At 47.4% G+C, this 21960-nt stretch overlaps 1 long non-coding RNA gene across 1 annotated transcript; it reads left to right on the top strand.

Moving 5' to 3' along the window:
• The first annotated feature begins 14889 nt into the window (after positions 1–14889).
• Positions 14890–21264, top strand: LOC109146070. The gene is made up of 2 exons (XR_002047845.3): positions 14890–18795; positions 20805–21264. It is a non-coding gene; the product is annotated as an uncharacterized LOC109146070 (long non-coding RNA).
• Positions 21265–21960: the final 696 nt, after the last annotated feature.

The raw sequence follows: 21960 nt of genomic DNA, 5'->3' as shown, positions 1-21960 counted from the left end.
TTGCTTGTATAGCTAATTGTTTTACTCTTGAATGGTCATTGTTTGTTAGACAGCCTTGTCATTGTTTGCTAAGCAGCCAGTCTCAATAAGCCACAGCAATTGTGAAGAGGTATAAGAGTAGCAGTAGAAAAAATAAAAAAACTTTCGCGGCTTTGGATTACAACAAGTGTCGTGCTTTTATGTCTGTCTTGACATAGCTACATCTGGTGACCCATAACGTGATCCAAAGAGCCTGCCTGTAGAGCAGGAGGCCTGCGTGCAGGGCATGGGAGACGGAGACCAACGGGAGAAAAGTAGTGGGGAGAGCTACCAAGATCCAGATTGACTGCAACCTTTTTAAAGCTGAGCCATTGGGAACAAAATGGGAGCAAATACATCCCAAGAGGAAAAATCCATAGTTAATATATAGATGTTGATGTTAAAATGACATGGCATAAATTATGATAAGTTGATATTGCAAAGACTGTTACTGTGGTGCAGAAGTCAAGGGCATGAGACTACATGTGCCAATGCTTTTAGCGCACAGACATAGGAAACAGTGGGATGGCATATTTTGGTCCTTGCTTTTTGTGGAGATGATACTGTTAAAGGACTTACGACAACATAGAGGTTAGTTTTAGACACTTTGAAAGAACGGAAAAAAGAACAAGACGCTGCAGCAGCTGGCACAGCAGAGAGAACGGAGACTGATAATGCTGGTAGGACTGGGACCATTGCAGTGGGAGGGGTTGATGGGGCACAGGCTGGCAGGGCAAAACCTGTATTGTTTCCAATACCCAAGCCATGGAGGGATTCACTTACTCCCCCTTCCAACCCTCCTTCTCCCTCCTCTTCCCCCCCTCCTGTCCCCACGAACTACTTTGATCCACCTTTACCACCAGCTGTGCGGAGTGACAGTGATGGAAAGGGTGGGAATGAAATTGCACCGTCGGCACCCCCGCTGCCTGCTGCCGCACCCCCGCTGTCTGCTACTACTAATCCTTTTGTACAAGGTGCAAAACAATCCATGCCAGGGATTCAAAATGATAGCCTGCTTTATAGAGATACTTCAATTTTGCAACCCTTATCTGTAACTTTGGGCATGCAAGATCCTGCAGCTTTTTGAAGAGATATCAGGCTTGCAGCTTAAGCTGAGGAAGATTACGAGGCAGCCAAGCAACTTGTTATTCGCAATTACCATACTCAGGGGAGTTATATTCAGAAGACCCAGTAGCCTCTGCTTTTCCGGTCGTTGGAGGGAGAGGCCAGGTGCCTGATCAGCATGTTCCATTTAACTGGCAGGTACTATCCGAGCTACGCCAGCTTGCTACTAATTACAGTTTGGGGTCCCCTGCTGTGACAAAAATGCTGAAATTTATAGCAAGTGAGAATTAACTCCTTTTGATTTAAAGCAGATTGCTAAATTGCTCTACATGCTGGTTCAGTATGTGGTGTTTGAGAATGAGTGGAGGAGTTCTTGTGAGGACACTGCCTTAAATAATATGCGATTGCCTGTAGTTGATCCTCGGTTCAGTGCAGGTTTACCCCAATTAATGGGATTGAACACCATGGACGACCCTCAGCTACAGGCTCGCTTGCATCCTCTGATCCTAGAGCAGTCCCGTTGCCATGCTTTGCAGTCTCTGCTCTGTTTAAGGTGGCGAATATGTCAGCTCCTGAAAAAAGTTACACAACTATAAAACAGAATCCTAACGAAACTTTTATGGCCTTTTTGGACCACTTTTAGGATGTGATAGAAAAACGAATAGTAGATGTAAATGTAAAAGAAACTTTAATTTTGCAAATGGCACGAAACAATGCAAATGAGGAATGCAGAAAAGCTATTGATTTGCTGTCTATGAAAAACCCCTCACTGAATGATATGATTAATGGATGTGCAAAAATAGGGACTGCACTACATCAAATGGCTATACTAACCGGGTGTTGCTACAGCTGTTGCAGCAGCTATTGAAGTTACACATAACTGTTATAGCTGTGGACAGCCAGGCCACTTTAAATCTCAGCGCCCTCACAGAACTCTGTCCTCTGGAACAATTAGCAACAATAAGGTAGCCCCCAGAGCAATTCTGTGTAACCAATGTAATAAACAGGGACATTATGCGAAACAATGTAAATATCGTTTCCATGCTAATGGACAGCCTCTTAAGAATCAGGGAAACTACCAACAGAGCACGAAGGGAAGTCCCGTGCAGACACAAATACTTCCCCAGGAACTGTTGCGTCTGGCAAAAGTTTATGTAAACGGCTTGCTGGGAGAATAAAAGGTTCAGCAGGGATGGATGTTTGCCAAATCATAGACTCTCCTGCAGTTCATAAAGTGCCTTTGGATGCACATATTACTGTATCCCGCAGCCATAGGGAGGAGAGGAGAGAGATCCAACAGGCAGGAATTGTGCAGCAAGATTGATTTATTTAATTATTTACAAACTCTTTTATAGACTTTTTTCTTCATAGTCTAATTGGACAAAGGATCAGCCACCTGATTGGCTAAAATCCTAAAACATCCATTGTCAAAATATTTTTCTACTGTACCATAAACAAGGCTTTGCAAGGTTGCAGGTGTTCATAGTTTATAGAACTCTGCTACTATCTTTGTGAGAGAGAAAAGTATCTCCTAGGCTTAGAAAGAAGCAAGAAAAATTCTTGCTAGCAGCAATATTTGTATCCACAATTCCCCCTTTTTGTTTTATAAGATAACAATTCTACTATTAATCCTAAATAGAAATTTACATAAGTTATTAATTCTAAATATGTCCTTAAGGCTTTAACTATCTGACTCCATAACAAGAAATTTAAAGTTCAGTCTCTGCTTGTGGAAGGACCATCCCAGTCTCTGCTTGTAGAAGGACCATCCGCCTGATGGTTGACATCTTGGTCATCATCAGAAGAGTCATTAGGCTGATGATCTACATTCTGGTCACCATTTGGATGGTTGGCTTTCTGGTCATCATTTGGAGGTTGCCTGTTCTGCCTCTGGTGCCGCAGGTCAGGGCGAATGCATTTTGCAGGTAGCCACCGTACCCCAGTATCTGTGGAAACGCAAGCATACCCACGACCCCAAACGATAAGCTCATGTGGGCCTTCCCACTGGTTAGTGAGTAAATTCCGTACCCAGACTTTTGCCCAGGGCAGTTGTGTCTCGCCTGCAGACTGCAATGAGAGAAAATGATTCAGAATAACAGGATTATTTGAATTTTGTTGTACTGTAAGGGGATTAATTGTATACAAAGCTTTTTCTAGTCGGCTCTGTGGGATTTATCCATGCATTCCCCCTTTTTGGTTTTCCAAAACACGCTTCAAAGTACCATGAGCACGTTCAACAATGGCTTGGCCTGTAGGAGAATGTGGGATACCGAAGGTATGGTCTACACCCCATAGGTGCAAGAACTGCCACGTCTTCTCTGAGGCAGGACCATTATCGGTCTTCACAATAGCCGGCATGCCTAGGACTGAAAAAGCCAATTTCCAATGGGCAAGGACATCATGGCCTTTCTCTCCAGTGTGAGCAGAAGCTCACATAGCTGAGGAGAAAGTGTCAATAGACATGTGCACATATTTCAGCCGACCAAATTCAGGGATGTGAGTTACATCCGTTGCCAAATCTGCAAGGCTTTTAGCCCTCTGGGGTTTACCCCCACTGGCAAAGGCGCAGCGAGTCCATGACAGTCAGCACAAGCGCTGACAATGTCGCACGCTTCGGTTGGCGTTAAATGAAACTGCTTCTGCAGGGTGTGTGCACTTTGATGGAAGAAACCGTGCGATACCTTGGCTTGTGCAATTTTTTCAGGCTAAGGCCCTACCCTCGCAGGGTTGGCCAGCCTGTCAGCCCTGGCATTGCCTTCTCTAGGGTGGCTGAGTAGGCCTGTGCCTGTATCTGTGCCACCCTCTGGGGGAGCGACTGCATCAGAGGGCAATTCCCCCTCCTTGCACCCCAGTGAAAATTTCCCGACAAAGGCCAACCATCGGCATGAGTCTGAGATCTACAATAGTCCGAGCAATCCCCTGGCCTGCCACACCTCTTGCACTGGGGGATCACTGTGTTCTCTTCTTGGCTCGGCTTAGGCTATTTCTGGTTTTTTGTGCGTTTGGGTTGCTTTGGTCCACGACCAGAAGATGCGTGAACAGGCTGCAGAAGCGCAGCCAAAGCAGACCTTTTCTGGTTCCCAGATCCCATTTTAGAGCAGGCCTCGACCATGTCTGTGGGCTCAGGTTCTCCTGGTAAGGCATCTATGATTTTTCAGCACTCCTCGTTTGCGTTATCTCTTACTAACTGCCTTAAGAACAAGTGCCTTAACCCATTATTGTCAACCTGCTTCTCGAGAGAAGCAGCGACTTTCTCTACAAAAGAGAGGAATGACTCTGATCTCCCTTGAATTGTTTCAGTATATTGCTTTCTAGGAGCAGACAGCTCTATGGTTTTCAACAGGGCAGCCATGCCAACTTGCTGAGCTTGCTGCAGGACACTAGAGGGAAAGGTACCCTGTAGACTGGGATCAGAGAAGGGACCAGTCCCCATAAGAGCATCTGTCGCTACTGCACGTCTAGGATCGTCAGCAGGGAGCTGCATATTCCCTAATGCAGCTTTGTCGGCCAGCTTTCTCCAGGTATTCTCAAAAACTGCACATTGTACAGGTTGAAATAGGATTTGACCTAAGTGCCTGATACCAAATGGAGCAAGCAAATCTGTATTTATCACCCTTAGTATTTGCATAACCTCAGCAGAACTGAGCCCATGTTGTGCAACCTTGGATTGTAGATCCTGTGCGACCTTCCAGGCAATTACCTCATGCTTATCATGCTGCCCTGAGTTTGGGAGAGCCTTATACACCGGGAAAGCTTGGATCTCCCCTTTTGGGGTGTCACTACCATCCTGAAAAACTGGCGCAGCATGTGGATGCAGTGTAACAGCTTCCCGATTACTCTCAGGATCCTCAACTCTGCATGGCATCCCCAGTGTTTCCAGTAAATCCCAACTGCCTTCCTCCAGAGCCCGCATCTTAAGTGACTCCCAGAAACAGTTGTAGTGTCTCGGATGCACTGTCACAGTGCAGTCCAGGAAGGTCCAGGGGCAAGACTGGAGCAGCCTTTTCTTTCGCCTCCCGGCTACAGCCGCTTTACGACCTGGGGCCAAAGCCTCCTCTGCCTCACTGCCTGACGATGAATCATCACTTAAAGGCAACTTTGAGGTGCCATGAACGAACAAAGGTGAGCAAGGAGGATTGGACTGACCAGAAGAGAAACTGACAGCACAAGCTGCCGTCGGCTGCACTGTGGTTTCAACTGCAGCCTCTTTCTGGGATGCAACCTCAGCCGGTTTCAACCGATTTGGCACTGGAGCTGCTGCAGCCGTCTCCGGCGCTGCTGTCATGCCTGGAGCTGCGGCAGTGCCTGTGCTGCGGCAGTGTCTGGTGCTGCCACCGGCTGGAGCACAGCCACCATGTCTGCCGCTTCTGTCGCTGGTTTCAGCTCCGTTGGCGGCTGGAACGCCGGTGTTGTGCTGGCGGATAACGCCGCCACTGCTGCCGCAGGTTCTGGGTTTGGAGCTTCTGGCAGTGCCACTTCCGTGTTCACCGTATCTCTCGCTGGGGGCGTGGGCGGCACAAAAGGTACAGGCACAGTGTGCCCCGCACAGAGGGGCGCCTCTGGCCACTGCAACAGCTGCCTTTGCAAGCTGAGCAGTTCCAATAGCTGTCGTGATATGTTCGGCAGCTCTGTCAACAAAGGCAGATGCTGTATTAGAAGGTAGATTGCTTAGTTCTGCTTTTCCACAGCGCTGTCTGTTGCTACAGAGAGACGAGTCGCATCCGGGCATTCTCAGTGCAGCAGGCGCATGCGCAGCCGGGCTAGGAGCCACCATGGGCATCCAAGATACCAGCCCACTGAACTGTGGCCCCGAAAAAGCAGTGGGCCGCCGCTGAGCTGAACGGCAGGGCAAGCTGTGCACCCCCCCCACTGCCCCAACACCCCCGCCAGTTTCTCTGCCAGCGTGGGGTTCTTGGGGGGCGCAGAGTCCTGCGACTGTGCAGGGTGACCCGGTACAGGCTCCAGGGCATGCTCCGCCTGTGGAGCCGGGACGGATTTTTTGGGTCCGCCACCACACGCCCCTGGAGCCAGGTCAGTGGGGTCTCCTCCAGATATCTCTCCTTCACATTCCACTGAGGCAGGTGAGCCAGCTTTACTGCTACAGTCAAGGTCTAACAGCAGATAAAACAATGACCACCAAGTGCATAATAATTCTAGCACTGCCAGATCCCCAGATGGGAGCTTGCATCGTATAGCACAGCCTAGCTCCTGCCACAGCCCAAAATCCAGGGTGCTGCCTGCATTCGGGGAGACGCCATGTAGGGCAGCCCAGTCTAATAACTAACAAAGTGAGTTCTCAGAGACAGAGGCGTTCATTGAACTGATAACACCTTTCCAGACTGTTAACACAGTGTCGGTTTTTAAACCGCTGTTCACCATTCTTTCAGCCCCTTCAGACATCCCGGGACAGGGCGGGAAAGGGAACAGCATACCTCTAGAGAAATTCGGCTTGGCTCACAGCGTGCAGGACACTTTGCAGTGTGCACATCACGTCGGGGTCACCAAATATTACTGTATCCTGCAGCCGTAGGGAGGAGAGGAGAGAGATTCAACAGGCAGGAATTGTGCAGCAAAATTGATTTATTTAATTATTTTACAAACTCTTTTATAGACTTTTTCTTCATAGTCTAATTGGCCAAAGGATCAGCCACCTGATGGCTAAAATCCTAAAACATCCATTGTCAAAATATTTTTCTACTGTACCATAAACAAGGCTTTGCAAGGTTGCAGGTGTTCATAGTTTATAGAACTCTGCTACTATCTTTGTGAGTGTAGCGGGTTGAGTTCGAAACCGGGCAGAAACACCAATTAAATGTAGTGGTTTTGGTTCAAAATATTCATTACTTACTTATTTTCCTTCTGTGAGATAAGAATTAGGAGAAAAAGCAAAGCAGGCACAAACCTTAAACAGTTGCAGTACAATGAAAGAGATTTATTACTAATAGAATTAAAAGTAAAGAGAAAATAACAGAACAAAATTAAAGCAAATCCCCCCCCCCAGCACTTCTCTCCTTTTACCCAGCTCACACAAGGGATAACAAAACATGGGATGTTAGTCAGTGTTCCAGTTCTTGAAAAGTCTCTCTCTTATGCTTAAGGAAAAAAGGGTTTTCCTTCAGTTGCACGTGGTTCCCAAACTGCCACTAACAGCACACCCGCCCGGAAACAAACAATCTGCTGTGTGTAGAACATCTCTTCCATGAAAAATCTCACAGTTCCTTCACACTGCAAAACATAGGCCATCACATGGGGTTATTAATCTTTTTAAGGATAAGTTATTTTGGCCTGCACACAAAGGCTTTTTCTTCGCCACAAGTCTCTAACAGCCTCTTACCACTTCTATATAGCCTGGCATAGGCACTCTTCACAATCTTCACAGGCCACACGACGATTCTCCATCCCCCCATGTTCTTCAAATGGATTAAAGAGACAAACAGTTTGTGGTATTACAGTTTCTTACCACGGCATGCAAGAAGGTTTTGTTTAAGCTGCGCGCCAGAATCGCGGCACCACCCTCTTTTCTCCCGTCGCCATTTTCAGCTCCGTCTCACGTGACTCACTTCCCTTTCTCTCTGACTCTGAAGCCGCCATGTTGAAGGGTGTTCTTGTTCAGGCTTTACGGTGGGGAAAGCCTCGCTCCCTTTGTGCTGCTGGCTGCGTGGTGTCCTCTTCAGTTCAGCACGAAGTGTGCTGGCTGCAGACAGGAGGCTCTGCCGGCTCCCGTTGACTCCGCCGGCTCCGCATGGAGAGGAGAGGGACCTGCCTGTCCCCAGAAGCCACGCTGGATGGGTTTAGCTGTGAGCAGTCCATGGCTGGGTTTAGCTGTGTGACAGTCCATGGCTGGTTTTAGCTGCCTGCGACTCTGGGACAGTCCCCCCGCAGTGATCCAGGGTCCGTGCCGCAGTGTTGGGAAAGGGGGAAAGGGGCAGTGGCCCCGGCCCGGCCCGGCGGGGCCGGGAGGCTCGGACCCCCCCCACCTTCCAACAGGCGACCTCCGACAAAAGGGGAAGTCCCGCCTTTCTGTGCGGTTTAAATATGTAAATTGTGAGAAGCATAATTGGTCTTAAAGACTGTCCATCAACTCAGGGTCAACCCAATACAGTGAGAGAGAAAAGTATCTCCTGGGCTTAGAAAGAAGCAAGAAAAATTCTTGCTAGCAGCAATATTTGTATCCGCATGCACATGAACCTATAGGGCAAAACTTAGGTGCTTTGCTAATAGGAAGATCAAGTGCTACTTTGCAAGGAATTTTTGTGCATCCGGGAATAATTGATGAAGACTTTAAAGGACAAATATGTACAATGGTTACTACACCCACTCCTGCAGTTATACCTGCTCATACTTGTATTGCTCAACTTGTACCTTTCAAGTCTTGTGTTCCCAGGACCGGACTTAAAGAGAAAGGAGACCAAGGCTTTGGTTCTACCGGCGCACCTCAGGTTTTTTGGAATCAACAACTTTCCGAGCAGAGACCGCAACTGCTTTGTGAGCTAACACTGAAGGGGGCACAACCGCAGACTGTTAAGATCAAAGGGTTGATTGATACAGGAGCAGATGTTACATTGATTTCACTTCACAACTGGCCAAACTCATGGTCTGTCATTGCAGTGGGAAATTCAATTGCGGGTCTTGGGGGAATGACACAAAGTTCTTTAGGTACTCATTTTGTGCTCATAAAAACATCCAGACAACCAGGTTGTCTCAGTTCGCCCATATGTGACTGCTGTGCCTCTAAATTTAGGGGGACGTGATGTTTTTGGCCACTTGGGGAGTTACAATTGGCACAAAGTTTTAATAGGGGTCACTGTGCAGCAGGGTGGTTGCCACCCAGTAACACCCCTGCAATGGTTAACTGACTGACTGGTGTGGCAAAGTCAGTGGCCCCTGACAGAAGAGAAACTTGCCGCCCTGAACAATTTAGTTGATGAGCAGTTATCACAAGGGCACATAGAGCTGTCTGTCAGTCCTTAGAATACTCCTATATTTGTGATTCAAAAGAAATCAAGCAAATGGAGATTGGTGCACGATCTGAAATGCATTAATGCAGTCATGGAAAGTATGAGTGCACTGCAACCAGGCATGCCATCTCCTACTATGATTCCTGCAACATGAGACATTTTAATTGTTGATTTGAAAGATTGCTTCTTTACAATTCCCTTACATCCTGATGATAGACCAAAATTTGCATTTTCAGTACCAGCTGTTAACAGTGCTGCACCTGTAAAATGATATCAATGGAAAGTTTTACCACAAGGTATGAAAAACAGTCCAACTATTTGTCAAATGTATGTGGCCCAAGCTCTATTGGCTCTCAGAGAACAATTCCCTAACAATTATTGCTATCACTATATGGATGACATACTCACAGCATCTCCTTGCAAACAGGATTTGCAAAACATACAGCCAGAGCTTTTAAAGGCTCTTCACAAATATGGATTACAGATTGCACCTGAAAAAATCCAAACACCTGGAAGCACCCTGGAAATATTTGGGATTAAAAATATTTGAAAGTACCATATGCCCTCAAACTGTTCAATTTGACACTACAGTACATACTCTAAATGATGCACAGAAATTGTTAGGAACCATTAATTGGCTACGTCCCTATTTAGGACTCACCACTGCACAACTTTCTCCTTTGTTCAATATATTAGCAGGAGATCCAGATTTAAACTCACCAAGACAGATTACCCCTGAAGCTCAACAAGCCTTAGATAAGGTGCAACAAACTATTTCCAATCACCATGTGTACCATGTGGACCCTGACATTGATGTCGTTGTTTTTGTTGTAATTCCAGAATTTCATCCAGCAGGTATTATTGCACAATAGTCTGATCATTGGTCCCCTGACGCATTGCATATTTTAGAATGGATGTTTTTACCTCACAAGCCTAGAAAAACAGTCATTACAATTTTTGAATTGATTGCTCAGATAAAGGCACCGATGCCTGCAAATTGCTGCCAAAGATCCTGCTAAATTTACTGTTCCTATTCAGCAAGATTATTTTGAGTGGTCCTTGGCCAATAGTTCTGCACTGCAGAGCCCACTGCAGAGCTACACAGGACAAACTGATTACCATTTTCCTCGTCATAAATTACTACAATCACTGAATACCACCCCATTATCAGCAAAACCTGAATTAAGTCATACTCCTGTAAATGGGCCTACAGTATTTATAGATGGGTCAGGAAATCAGGTAAAGCAATTGTTATCTGGAAAAATGCAGACAGATGGCAGACTTTGCAGGGTCAAGGTACTGGATCCGCACAACTGAATTAAAAGCAGTAACTATGGCCTTTCATCATTTCAATGAACCTTTTAACCTAATTGTTGACTCAGCTTATGTTGCAGATGTTGTACAACGAGTAGATTGTTCCCTTTTGAAAGAAGTTAATAATGCTGATTTGTTTCTTTTGCTAAAGGCTTTATGGACAGCTGTTTTGCAACGCATGTATCCTTTTTATGTTTTTGCATATTAGAAGCCATACAAACCTACCAGGATTTCTTGCAGAAGGTAATGCCCGTGCTGATGCATTAGCTAATCCTGTTTGGGCAGTTCCTCAGCCAGGTAAACTAGCCCAGCTAAAACATCTCACACCTTTTTTCATCTAAATGCGCACACATTGTGTCAACAGTTTTCGCTTACAGAAGCTCGTGCTATTGTTAATAACTTTAATGGACCTTTACCCTTAGGAGTAAATCCCCATGGTCTTTTGGCCCTACAGCTTTGGCAGACTGATGTTACACACATTTCAGATTTTGGTAGTTTTAAATATGTACATGTATCTATTGACACTTTTTCCTCTGTTATATGAGCTTCTGCTCATGTGATGTAATTTTGCACTGGCAGCAAGCCTTTGCTGCTTTAGGCATACCTGCCTGTGTGAAAACTGACAATAGGCCAGCCTACGCCTCTCAGAAAGTTAAGAATTTTTTACATCTGTGGAGTATCTCTCACAAATTTAGTATTCCTCATTCTCCCACTAGTCAAGCTGTTGTTAAACATGCTCATCACACACTTAAAACTGTTTTAGAAAAACAAAAAGAGAGAATGCAAGGGGAAACCCCACAGTCCAGACTTTTGAAAGCTGTATATACAATAAATCACTTGACCATACTGGCTCATTCAAACAATCCCTCCATTTTAAATCATTTTTATTCCTTGCAGACCACCAGTGAAACACATTTGCCTTGAGCTAAAGTGTAGGTAAGAAATTTGCTTACCAGCCAGTGGGCAGGCCCCTGGGACCTTGTCACTTGGGGCCTGGATACGCTTGTTTTTCCACAGATACCAGACCACGGTGGGTGCCAGCAAGGTGTGTGCGTCCTGATTTGAAGCAGAATATCCCACTGCCTGTTCGGCCAGATCCTGAAGATAACAGCAACACAGGTTGATGACATTAGCAGGGTAGTTCAAGCTACCTCTGACCAGAGAGAGCATCGAGCACTGGTGACCAAGGAGGACTGTATTGCACTGTATATCCCTGTGATCAAGAGTATTGGCTTGCACTGAGATGTACTGGAGTGCAAATGGCAACAAATAACAGAAAAATGTAGGTGCCAATAAGCTCAGTTTTGCTGAGCTTAGTGCCTACTGTTTCTGCTTGGCCTGTTAGTCAGCCAAGAACCAATGTGTGGGTTACCCTGGCCGATGCGATGGGGCAAGATACTCTGTGCTTAGCTACTGCTACTCCTGACAATCGTTTTTCTACCTGCCTTGTTGGCTTGCCATTAGATGACTGGCCAAAGCCTAGGACAGTTAGCAAGCTTTTACAATCCCGTAATCACGCTGATGCTTGGGATCAATGGGTTTCATACCTTCCCCATGCAACTCTTGAGCCGCAAGAAACAGAGCTTTTAGGATCTGTGAAAATGGACCTTTGTGTTAAGTTTAATTACTCTGGATCTGATCAGTCCAAAGTATGGGATGTTTCTCCTAACCAACCCATATTTGCAAATGAAAGTGCCTGGTGCAATTCCAATTCACCACATATTTCACACTACTACTGTTCCTCTAGCTTTGACACCAGGGGTGATTTTTATTTGCGGAGACTGAGCATGGGCTGTGATTCCATCACACATCAAGGGAGGTCCTTGAAGCTTAGGACGACTCTCACTGTTAACACCTAACTCATCTATGATTTTACAGCATAAACCACAGGGAGGAAAATGCAGTACCTATGCGTTTGCCCCTGATTGTGATGACAGCACCAAATTCTGGCCACCAGGTACTTGATGGACTGTTTCCTTCTTTTCTCCACAAGTAGCAGCTGCTAAAGCATTGGGACTGCTAAACACATTAAGATGTTGGTTAGCTTGCTAAACTAACACCACTTCACTTGCTTTAGATGGATTATTAACAGATGTTGATTCAGTAAGTCATGCTACACTGCAAAATAGAGCTGCTATTGATTTTTTGTTGCTAGCGCATGGACATGGATGTGAAGATTTCGATGGAGTGTGTTGTATGAATTTGTCTGATCATTCAAAATCTATTCATGCCCACATAAAAGAATTACAAACAAGTGTGTTAAAATTGCTTGAAGAATAAGAATCTGATTGGCTTACTAGTTTGTTTGGTAATTGGCAAATTGCAGGATAGATCAAAAATCTACCTAAAATTGGATGCCTGATCATATTACTTATTTTTTGCATCCTGCTCATTGTGCCATGTTATTGTCTTTTTTTGCAAAAGGCCCTGAAAAAATCAATAAACACTGCCTTTGTAATACAAAAAAAAAGAGGGGGACCTGCTGAGACGGACAGCTGGTCTGGGGGCCTCACAGAGTCAGACCTAAAGACAGTCAGAATTTACCTGTGAGATTTTTACCATGAACTTTTGCAGCTTCAGTGAAACCCACAGAGAAAGCCAAGAAGATAATCAATGAGAGATGTTCTGGACACAAGAAGAGGATGTTCTTGCTTTGGGTCGTTAAGTGTGTACAAGGAAGAATTTGCGGATAATATGTAACAACTATATTTTTGCCTGTTGTCATAGGTTAGCAAGCATAGTCCCAGAAGGGATGTCCTTGCTAAGGGGTGCTTACAGCTTCCTCTGGGACCTGATAGAACCTATCAGCTGGCCAGTTTGAATATGGACAATTCTCTAAGCCACTTAAAGTTGTGACAGCCTCTGTGATCCACACTTAAGAATAGACAACCCCCCCAGCTCTCTCTCATTTCCGGTGCTGGGACAGGTGGCTGCGGGGCCCGAGTGGGGGCCAGTGGGCCCGGCCCCTGCTCGGGCCAGGCCAGGACGGGCCACGGCTCCAGGAGGCCCCCTCCCCCAGGCAGGGCTGTGGGCAGCCAGAGCATCTCCGTTCCCCCCTCCCCCCCTCCACTGCGGCCAAGATTTCAGCAAAAAGCGGCACCGCTGTCCGGCAGAGGTCAGGTGACCATCAGCGATAACGTGAAGGCGGCAGGCAGGCGAGTGGCAGCCACGCTCCTCTCTCGGCGTGTATGCTGCGCACACGAGCCCGGTGCTCTGTGTCTTCGTTCTTCTTCCCTTTTTGGAGCACGTCACGCTTTCATTCTGGCGGAGGCGAACAGTCGCACGGAGCACTGTGCCAGCAGCGAACGGCTCCAGCGCACTGCTTGTGCCGAAAGACACCTGGGCCATGCAGTTTCCCTCTCAGAGCTATGTACCACCTCATTATGCCTCTCTGGTTGTTCTAATTTAGATGGAAAGCTACTCGGCTACATGCAAGCATGGCCTTTCTGTTTCACAGAGCCCAAACTGTTGGCCTAGCTCTCACTCAGCGAAATGGGTTAGGAGGGAAACACTTGCCGGATTAGCCTTACACTGGCCAAGACTTTCAGCACAGCACCACAATCTGGACAATGAGGAGGAAAAAGGAAGAACATCTTTCCGTCCTGGCACAGTTCTCTGTCCTGGACGTCTCTCCGGATCTTTGCTCCTTGCGAGGCTGTCGTGTGCGCGTTGGGACTTCGAACTGAGAACAAACGTGCAGAGAGCACGGCCATCTGCCGGGACGGTGCAGGTTGCAAAGGAAACTCGCATTTGCACCACATTCCAGTGTGTGCATTTGCACACTGAAATGTGGTGCAAATACAAGCTTCCACGCGTCGGGGGCAAGCTCTGGGTAAGCTTGTTGTCGTGGCGCAGTTCTCTGGGCGACACGTGGCCGAATAGCTTTCTGTTTACATTGCACCGGGCTCGTGTGTGCAGCATACACGCCGAGAGAGGAGCGTGGCTGCCACTCGCCTGCCTGCCGACTTCATGTTAGCAGTCGGAAGGAGGAAGTTCGATGGCAGCCCCTTGTGCTGCTACCTCATCCTCTTCTAGCCCTCCCTGGAAACAATTGGGCTTGCCTTGAAGCTTGGAGATGCAAAAAACACAGTGGTAGATGCAGATGAGAAGGCAAGTACAGGGTGCGGCGGGGAGTTTATGTGACTTACGGGAGGCAAGGGGAAGGTGCAGCCCAGCACTGGCTTTTACTTCTTCTTTTCTTCATGAGAGCAGCTTGCAACCGAGCTGCAAGAGCCAACAATGGGATTTTCATGCCTGTCGGAGAATGAAGCTACAGAGCCGCAGTTGATTTCCACAATTTTTAGCTGCTATACAAAGAGGGCTCTTTTGGACCGTCTTCTCTCCTGACACTCCCATCTCTGTGAGCTCTAGCTGCTTGAACTTGGCGACCCTGAAGGTGTGTGAAAGTGATTGCACTGCGAGTATCAAGTTTTACAGGGAAGAGGGAAAGTTAACAATACCTTTCTCTCCTGGCACATCTCTCAGTCCGAACTGCAGCTGGAAACGCTGCGCTGTAACGATGGGCTCTGCCACTTTGAGAGAATGTGATGATGCACTATATATATTTGCGAAGGAAAGTGCGTGTCACTGGTGTGTTTCACCTAGCTTACAGACTTTAGAGGGACTATGAAGGCCAGTGCTGGCTTCTTGTTCTAGGACATTTTCTTTGCATGCAGCTACTGGATGTTTAGAAGGGGTTTGGGATCTGTGAGAGTTGGGGGGTAGGATGGTACACAAAGCTTGAGGGAAAGTGCATATCTCCAGGGACTTTGATCAGTGTGTGCGAGTTCAGAAGGTGCGAGTTGCATGTTGAGCATGTTCATGATGGCACAGCAAAGATTGTGAAAGAAAGAGGCGGTTGCTGGACCTGCCTTTTCTTTTGCCGCTTATAAACTGCACAGCCAACAATGAAAATATTACTCTTCCTTCCCCGCTACATGCAGGATCACATTCTTCTATGTCTCCAAGAGCCAGGACGCACAGCGGAACTCTTCCACCAACTGCTCGCACACGACTGGGTCCGGGCCAGCCATGTGCTTGGCTTTTTCCTGGGCACTGTCAGCGCTCATCAAAGCAACCACACGATGGCGCTCTGGACTTGCAGAAGAAGGAAACGCTCCGAGCCCAGCTCGAAACCACCCCAAGGGCAGAGGCAACTTGGAAACTTCCCTGCTCTCAAATCAACGGTGTCAGGACAAAAAGATTTCCCGAATCTTCCCCTTCCAAGTGCAGACTCTTCTTTGCACCACACTCCAAGAGCAAGATGAACTCATTTGCCCTAACAAATCTTTTCCCTCTCGCAGAGTCCGGCCACCATCTTGAAACCATTTGGCAAAAACAGAGTTCACAAAAGTGCCAGCTGAGAAAGCTCTTGCTGCCTACAACTTCAGCTGCACCCCTCAAAATAGCAGCACACACGCTGCTCTCGACACTTTCCTTCTCAGCGCTAGGTACCATCCTAAGCCTTCACTCTCCCAGAGTCAGGATCCAAAGACAGTGGCACCAGGGACTGCTCACACACTAAAGGCACCAGGACAAAAGGCTCACGAGCTTGGCCTTTGCATTCCTGCTTACAGCTCAACAGCTCTAACCCAGAGAACTGCCTGTTGGGAAAAGCCTTTAAAATCACTAAGAGCACCTAATGTGCAGATCCAAACTTGCTTTCCTTGCCAAATGAGCAACTACAAGCCCATCTCCAAAGAAATGGCATCCCCTCCTCCAAAATACATCCAGGGACCGATCCACCTCTAGTACTGAATACGTCCAACAATTGCTCCTACACAGAAGGGGCCAGGAGAGAAATGTCTTGCTGGACTGTACCTGCCCATGGTACCTTAACATCTGCTCCAGCAACACTGGCACCATGTCTTTGCCTTCCCAAGGAAAGGCACGCTGAGTCCCATGACCTTGCCTTGCCTTCGGCACCTTGTCTCATTTTTCCTAACCTACCCTTGCTTTGCTTCCTTTGCCTACGTCTGCCTTGCCTCGCACTATCTCCAACTCCCTGGCTTTGCTTTGCTCCTCCTACCATTCTTCACCTTGCCTTCCATGCAGGCAAGGTACTGCAAACCAAGTGTAGGAAATTGTGGGCAAATCAAGGGAGAGGTAGGCCAGGCCAGAGCAGTGAGGGGAAAGCAAAGGGAGTGGTAGGCAAGAGAAGGCCCAGAAGTTAGAGGCAAGGCTGGCCATAGGAAGGTAAGTCCACTGATGGGTAGGCCAGGCAGAAACAAGAAGGGCTAGGCCCTAGAGGAAAACAGCTGGGGCAGGTCAAGGGTGGGGCATGGCCGTGCAAAGGAATGCAAGGCTACAGAGGGTTAGCAGGGGAAGGCAAGAAAACTTTTGGGTTGCCAAGGCAAAGCAAGGCCTTGGTACAATGTACAAGGTACAAGGTGAGAAGTACATTCAAGGATTGCTGGTACACAAAAGTGGCCAGGACCAAGTGTTCTCTGTGGCCTTGATCTCACATGTCTACTCTGCACCTAAAAGACTTGGGCTAGCTGCTTTACTTTGTATGCAAAAGAACTCTCATTGTGGTCCTGGATGCCAAGGCCAAAATGTGAATAGCCTGTCCAAAATTCAAGGCATGCAAGGATTGGTCCCAGACAAAAGCTGCCCAGAAAGACAAACAGAACCTTGCCTGGGCTTCTTCTCACATGCTCCTGAAACACTAGGGATATATGAGAGCCTTGGGAGTCCTTGGGGGAGCAGAAAGGGCAAGGCAAGGCTGGGAAATGCCAGGAGAAAAGGGGTCTTGAATTCCATGTGGGGGAGGGGTGAGCAAGGTAATGGGAGGTAAGAGAGGGTTTCAGGGGCAAGGCAAGGCAAGTGGTGGCTCTGCACCGCACAAGGGAGAGGTAGGCAATGCAGTGAGAGTCCTAGAAGGAGAAGGAAATGAGAGGCTGGACCTGGAGAAATGCAAAGGGAAGTCAGGTGGGGGATGGGTGAGCAAGTCCATGCAAGGCAGTAGAGGGAAGGCAGGCCGAGGGAAGGCTGCAGACCGGACAGCAAGGCAATGCAAGGTGTGGGGAAGCAAGGCAAAGTAAAGGAAGGGGGCAGGAAAGGCAAGGAAATGCCAAGGAGATGTAGGCCTGGTAAGGAAAGGCCCTGGAGAAAAGAAGTAAGCAGGTCAAGGGTGGGGCATAGCTAAGGAGGGTTGGCAGGGCAAGGCAAGGAAACAGGTGGGTTGCCAGGGCAAGGCAAGTGACAGGTATGTTCAAGGACTGCTGGTACACAAAAGCGGCCAGTACCACTGCTCTGTCTGGCCTTGATCTCGCATGGGCCGTCTCTAATCTGCACCTAAAAGACTAGGGCTCCCTGCTTTCCTTGGTATGCAAAAGAGCTGTCATTGTAGTCCTGGACCCCAAGTGCAAAAATATGGATTGCCTGTCCAAAACTGAAGACATGCAAGGATAGGTGCCAGAAAAAGCTGCCAGGACAGACAGGTGTGCTTGCATGTGACCTCCTCTGGGCTTCCATTCACATGCTCCTGAAACACTGGAGGTATGTGAAGGCCTTGAGAGTCCTAGGAGGGGCAGGCAGGGCAAGGCAATTTGAAGAAATTCCACAAAAAGACGGATCTTGAATAGCAGGTGGAGGAGAGGCAAGCAATGTAATGCAAGGCAAGGAATGCCTTCAAGGGCAAGGCAAGGCAAGTGGTGGCTTTGCAAGGCAAGACAAAGGAGAGGCAGGCAAGGCAATGAGAGTCCTAGGAGAAGGAAATGAAAGGTTGGACCTGGACAAATGGGAGGTCTGGTGCAGGATGGGTGTGCGAGTCAATGAAAGGAACTGGATTGGTAAGAAGGGCAAGGGAAGGACATGGATAGGTCAGGAAGGCAAAGGAAAGGAATGGTCAGGAATGACAAGGAAATGCAATGTTGGGCAGGAAAGGCAAGGCAATGTAAGGGAGGGGTAGGCAACACCATGGGTGTCTTAAGAGGAAAGACATCTGTTGTCCATGCGTGACAAGGCCAAGAGAAAAGTGGTAGAGAAAGTCAAGGTGGGGGATGGGTTAGTTCAGCTGAGAAAGAAAGGAAGTGCATAGCTCCAGTGTGTGTGTGTGTGTGCGCGCACGCACGTTCGTGTGCATGTGAAGTTTGCAGGATGTAAAGCAAAGAAAGCTGTCATTTCATTGCGGAGGGAATGGACATTTTCGAGTGTAAGCGGCAAGGTCCGAGCAACTTTTTTGTCCTTGCACATCTGCGTGTGCGAGGTGTAGGCAGAACTTCTGGGTTTAGATTCAGACTGCAAGCGGGACACAGAATGTGATGGTGCGAATAGCTGAGAAGGAAAGCGCGTAGCATCGGCATGTTTTGGCAGAAGCAGTTTGTCTGTGTGAGAAGGAGATTCCGGCAATATGACAATACACTCAGCTGAGAAGCAAAGTGCATAGCTTCAGTGCGTGCTCTGAAGAGGAAAGGATGCAAGTAAAAGGCAAGGCAAGGTCAGTGAAAGCTTTCTGTCCTGGCACATACACTGGTTTGAAGTGGAACCACTGTTGGGTTTCCCTAACACTGAGAGCATGTGCTTTTACGTGTAGCTGAGAAGGAAAGTGACACTCACCTTTATGTTGGAGTTTTAGGAGTTCTCCTTTTGGTTTGGTTTTTTTTGGTTTATTTTCTCTTAAGGAGTTGTCCCCCGTGTGTGTTGCTAGGAGACAATCACCATTGGATACTTAAGAGGGACAAAGACCTTGTCACAGCTCAGGGGAGGGGTTGCAGCTGTCTACTTTCTCTTTACCTGGGGGTTTCTCGTGGAGGGCAGAGATACCAAGAGTTTTGGACTGGGAAAACGGGATTGGGTGCAGCCCCCAGCTCTTGTGCTCTTGGCATTTGGAGGGAAAGGGAGACTGTGGTGGCTGTGGGGAGAATTCGTCACCGCTGCGGGGTTCTGTCTCCTGCTGCCTTTCTTCTACCATGAGTGCAGCTCTGCTCGTAAAAGTGGCCATTGCATTGGGACCTTAACACCCTACCTTCGCTAAAAGAGGGACTTCTCACCATCTGCTTGGGTGCCTCAGGGGAAAAACTCCAGGATCCCGAGCCTGCCTTTCCCTGCCCTGCTCAGAGCCAGGCCGCCGCTGCCCTGCCCCCACCCCTGCTTTGCCACTGCTCTGAGTTTTCTATTATATAGGAATAAATTCACATATAAAGACATGAATATATTGAAGAGATTGACTGATAATATGGGTTATTTACAAGCTTGATTGGCATATTTAAGGCTTGATTGCCACACTGCTCACAAACTACTATTAAATATAACTCACTTTCAGATTTCTAGGAGTAAAATATGTATTTGCACTGTATTCAAAATGCATGGTAAATTATTTCAGATATCATGGACAAAAGTAATGCAATAATCACATAATAAGAACTTGAAAAGTCAAGTAGGCAAGAGAAAACTGCTGGGTTTTTGTCTGCCCACATTCTGGACCATGGCTGTGTGAAAATGGTCTGTGAGCCAGGTGCAAAGGTGCACAGCAGGAACAGCACTGTCACCTAATAAACACCCCAGGTTTCGGAGTAGAAGAATGTGTTAAGTTTGCTACAGAGATCCATTTTGAGAGGAGAAATGTTTTGAGAGGAGCAAAATCACAGGAGTTTCCACTCTAGGCCATATTCCCGTTCCATTGTATCCTTTTACTGCAGAAACCCATCTGATCCTGACTACTTGAGTTACACGGACACACAGAACCGATTGCACATCTGCACACTGAGCCTGAGAAATGTTTTACAATGAAAAGGAAATGAGAAGGACCAGGATTACAAGTGAACTGAAACACAAGCAGCTCATACATTCCTCCTTTCCTTAAAATCAGTTCTAAGAATTTAGTGTGAAGTACATTTAGGCTTGGTCCACAGTAATTTTAGTTCAAATAAACACGTCTAAATTTTTTCCATCCTTCCCATTAAAGGGTATTGGGTTTGGCTCATTCTTTCAGCATTTTGCCAGCAATATGCTCAATGCTATTTCCATAGGAATGAAAGCTGTAGCATGATATTCCAAAATGTTTGGTGAAACCTTTGCCGTGACTCTCAAGTTGCAACATGCAAGATAATCATTGATTTTCAAAGCTGGTTGAAGATATAAGGAAAGCATCTAAGGTTTATACATGAATCACCTTGTCACAATGTCATGCTGCAGGGATCCCTGCAGAGCTCTAAGACTGGATTTAAAACAGAAAAGCTCAACAGTGGCTCTTGAGCCAGCAGGATTAAACATCCAAGATTGTACATATATTACTCCTCAAACTACTCAAACTACTGTATGAAAACATGTTACCGTTATGGCAGTTTTCTAGTACTCCATAGGAGACATCTCTTTAAGTACTCCAATATCCTTTCAGTGCTAAAATAGGTGAGTACACAGTACAACTACCCCTGAAGTTGTTGCATAGACAGATTTAGGAGGAAAGGATTTCATCTTCATCACCTTCCTTCTTTCTTGTTTTGACAGCACTAAGAACTTCAGAAAAATCTTATATCACTGGTGCTCAGGACTCCTCCAATTAGACTACACTCAATTACGCTGTGCTGAAGGACAATGAAGTCCAGAGCTTTGGGTATCTTCTGCTTCTGCCCTAGGAACTGCTGTACCTTTGCTCCAGCTGTTAAACCAAGCCAACAGAACCAAGGGAGTTCTGATAGAATGAACCAGGAATTCTCACACAGTGCTAAGCCTAGCCCATTTCTCTTGAAGGGTACAATGGCAGTCATGGCAATCAACACTGCTCTTCATTGGGCCATTACTCTGAAAAAAACATGCACCACCTCTCAACCTAAACCATTAAGCCTCCTGGTGATGCTGACCGATGAAGTTCAAACTGCAGTTAGATTCCAACAGCTACTTCCAATGACCTGTCAACAGAGCTTTGCAGACTTGCAACAGTCCAACAAACTAAAGGGGCTATGTTTTATGGCTGCTTTTCAAACATCATTGACTTATGTCCCTGTTGCGGTGGCAAAGTCCACTTTACAACCCCACGTTTGTTTGAAAGTGAACCCCTTCACACTGCACTGGCCGGGAGTCCCCTCCTTGTTTCAGCCTGGTCCCCTTTGGCGGCTGCAAGGCCGCAGGGACAAGGATGGAGGGGGGTGGGTAACAGGGGAGGGGCTTCCCATATACATGGCACAACAGATATTCAGGGTCCATCCCCCTCCGTGAGGGCTTTTGGGGGGCACAGAAGGGACCCGGTAGGGCTGGTGCAGGGACTACCAATAGAGGGGACAGATTTGGGGTGGGGGGCAAAACAGGGACACCCCAGAAAGCATCTCAAATTGTCCCCTTGCCCTCCCTGAACCGGCCTAATTCACCCCTAAAATGGCTTCAAAGTGCCCCAAATCTTGTCCACGGGTGGGGGGGCGAGTGAGGGCATCAGGACGCACACATCTCCCAGCAGCTGTGTGCCCAGCCAGGATGAGAAGCAGTACTGGGGCTCCTCCCAAATTTCTCCCACCCTGATAACACAGCCAGACCCAGGGTTGCCTGACCTTCTCTGGTGTCACAGTGGAGCCAGGGTCCTGTGTACTTCCACACGGTCACAAAGGGTCTCCTGGGTGCCACGGGCTCACAACGCAGTTGTGGGTTCTGTACGGCCCCTCTGTGTCACAAT

The sequence above is a fragment of the Corvus cornix genome, chromosome 18, assembly GCF_000738735.6.
Source record: "Corvus cornix cornix isolate S_Up_H32 chromosome 18, ASM73873v5, whole genome shotgun sequence".
Taxonomy (NCBI): domain Eukaryota; kingdom Metazoa; phylum Chordata; class Aves; order Passeriformes; family Corvidae; genus Corvus; species Corvus cornix.
This window is presented reverse-complemented; position numbering and strand designations above follow the sequence as displayed.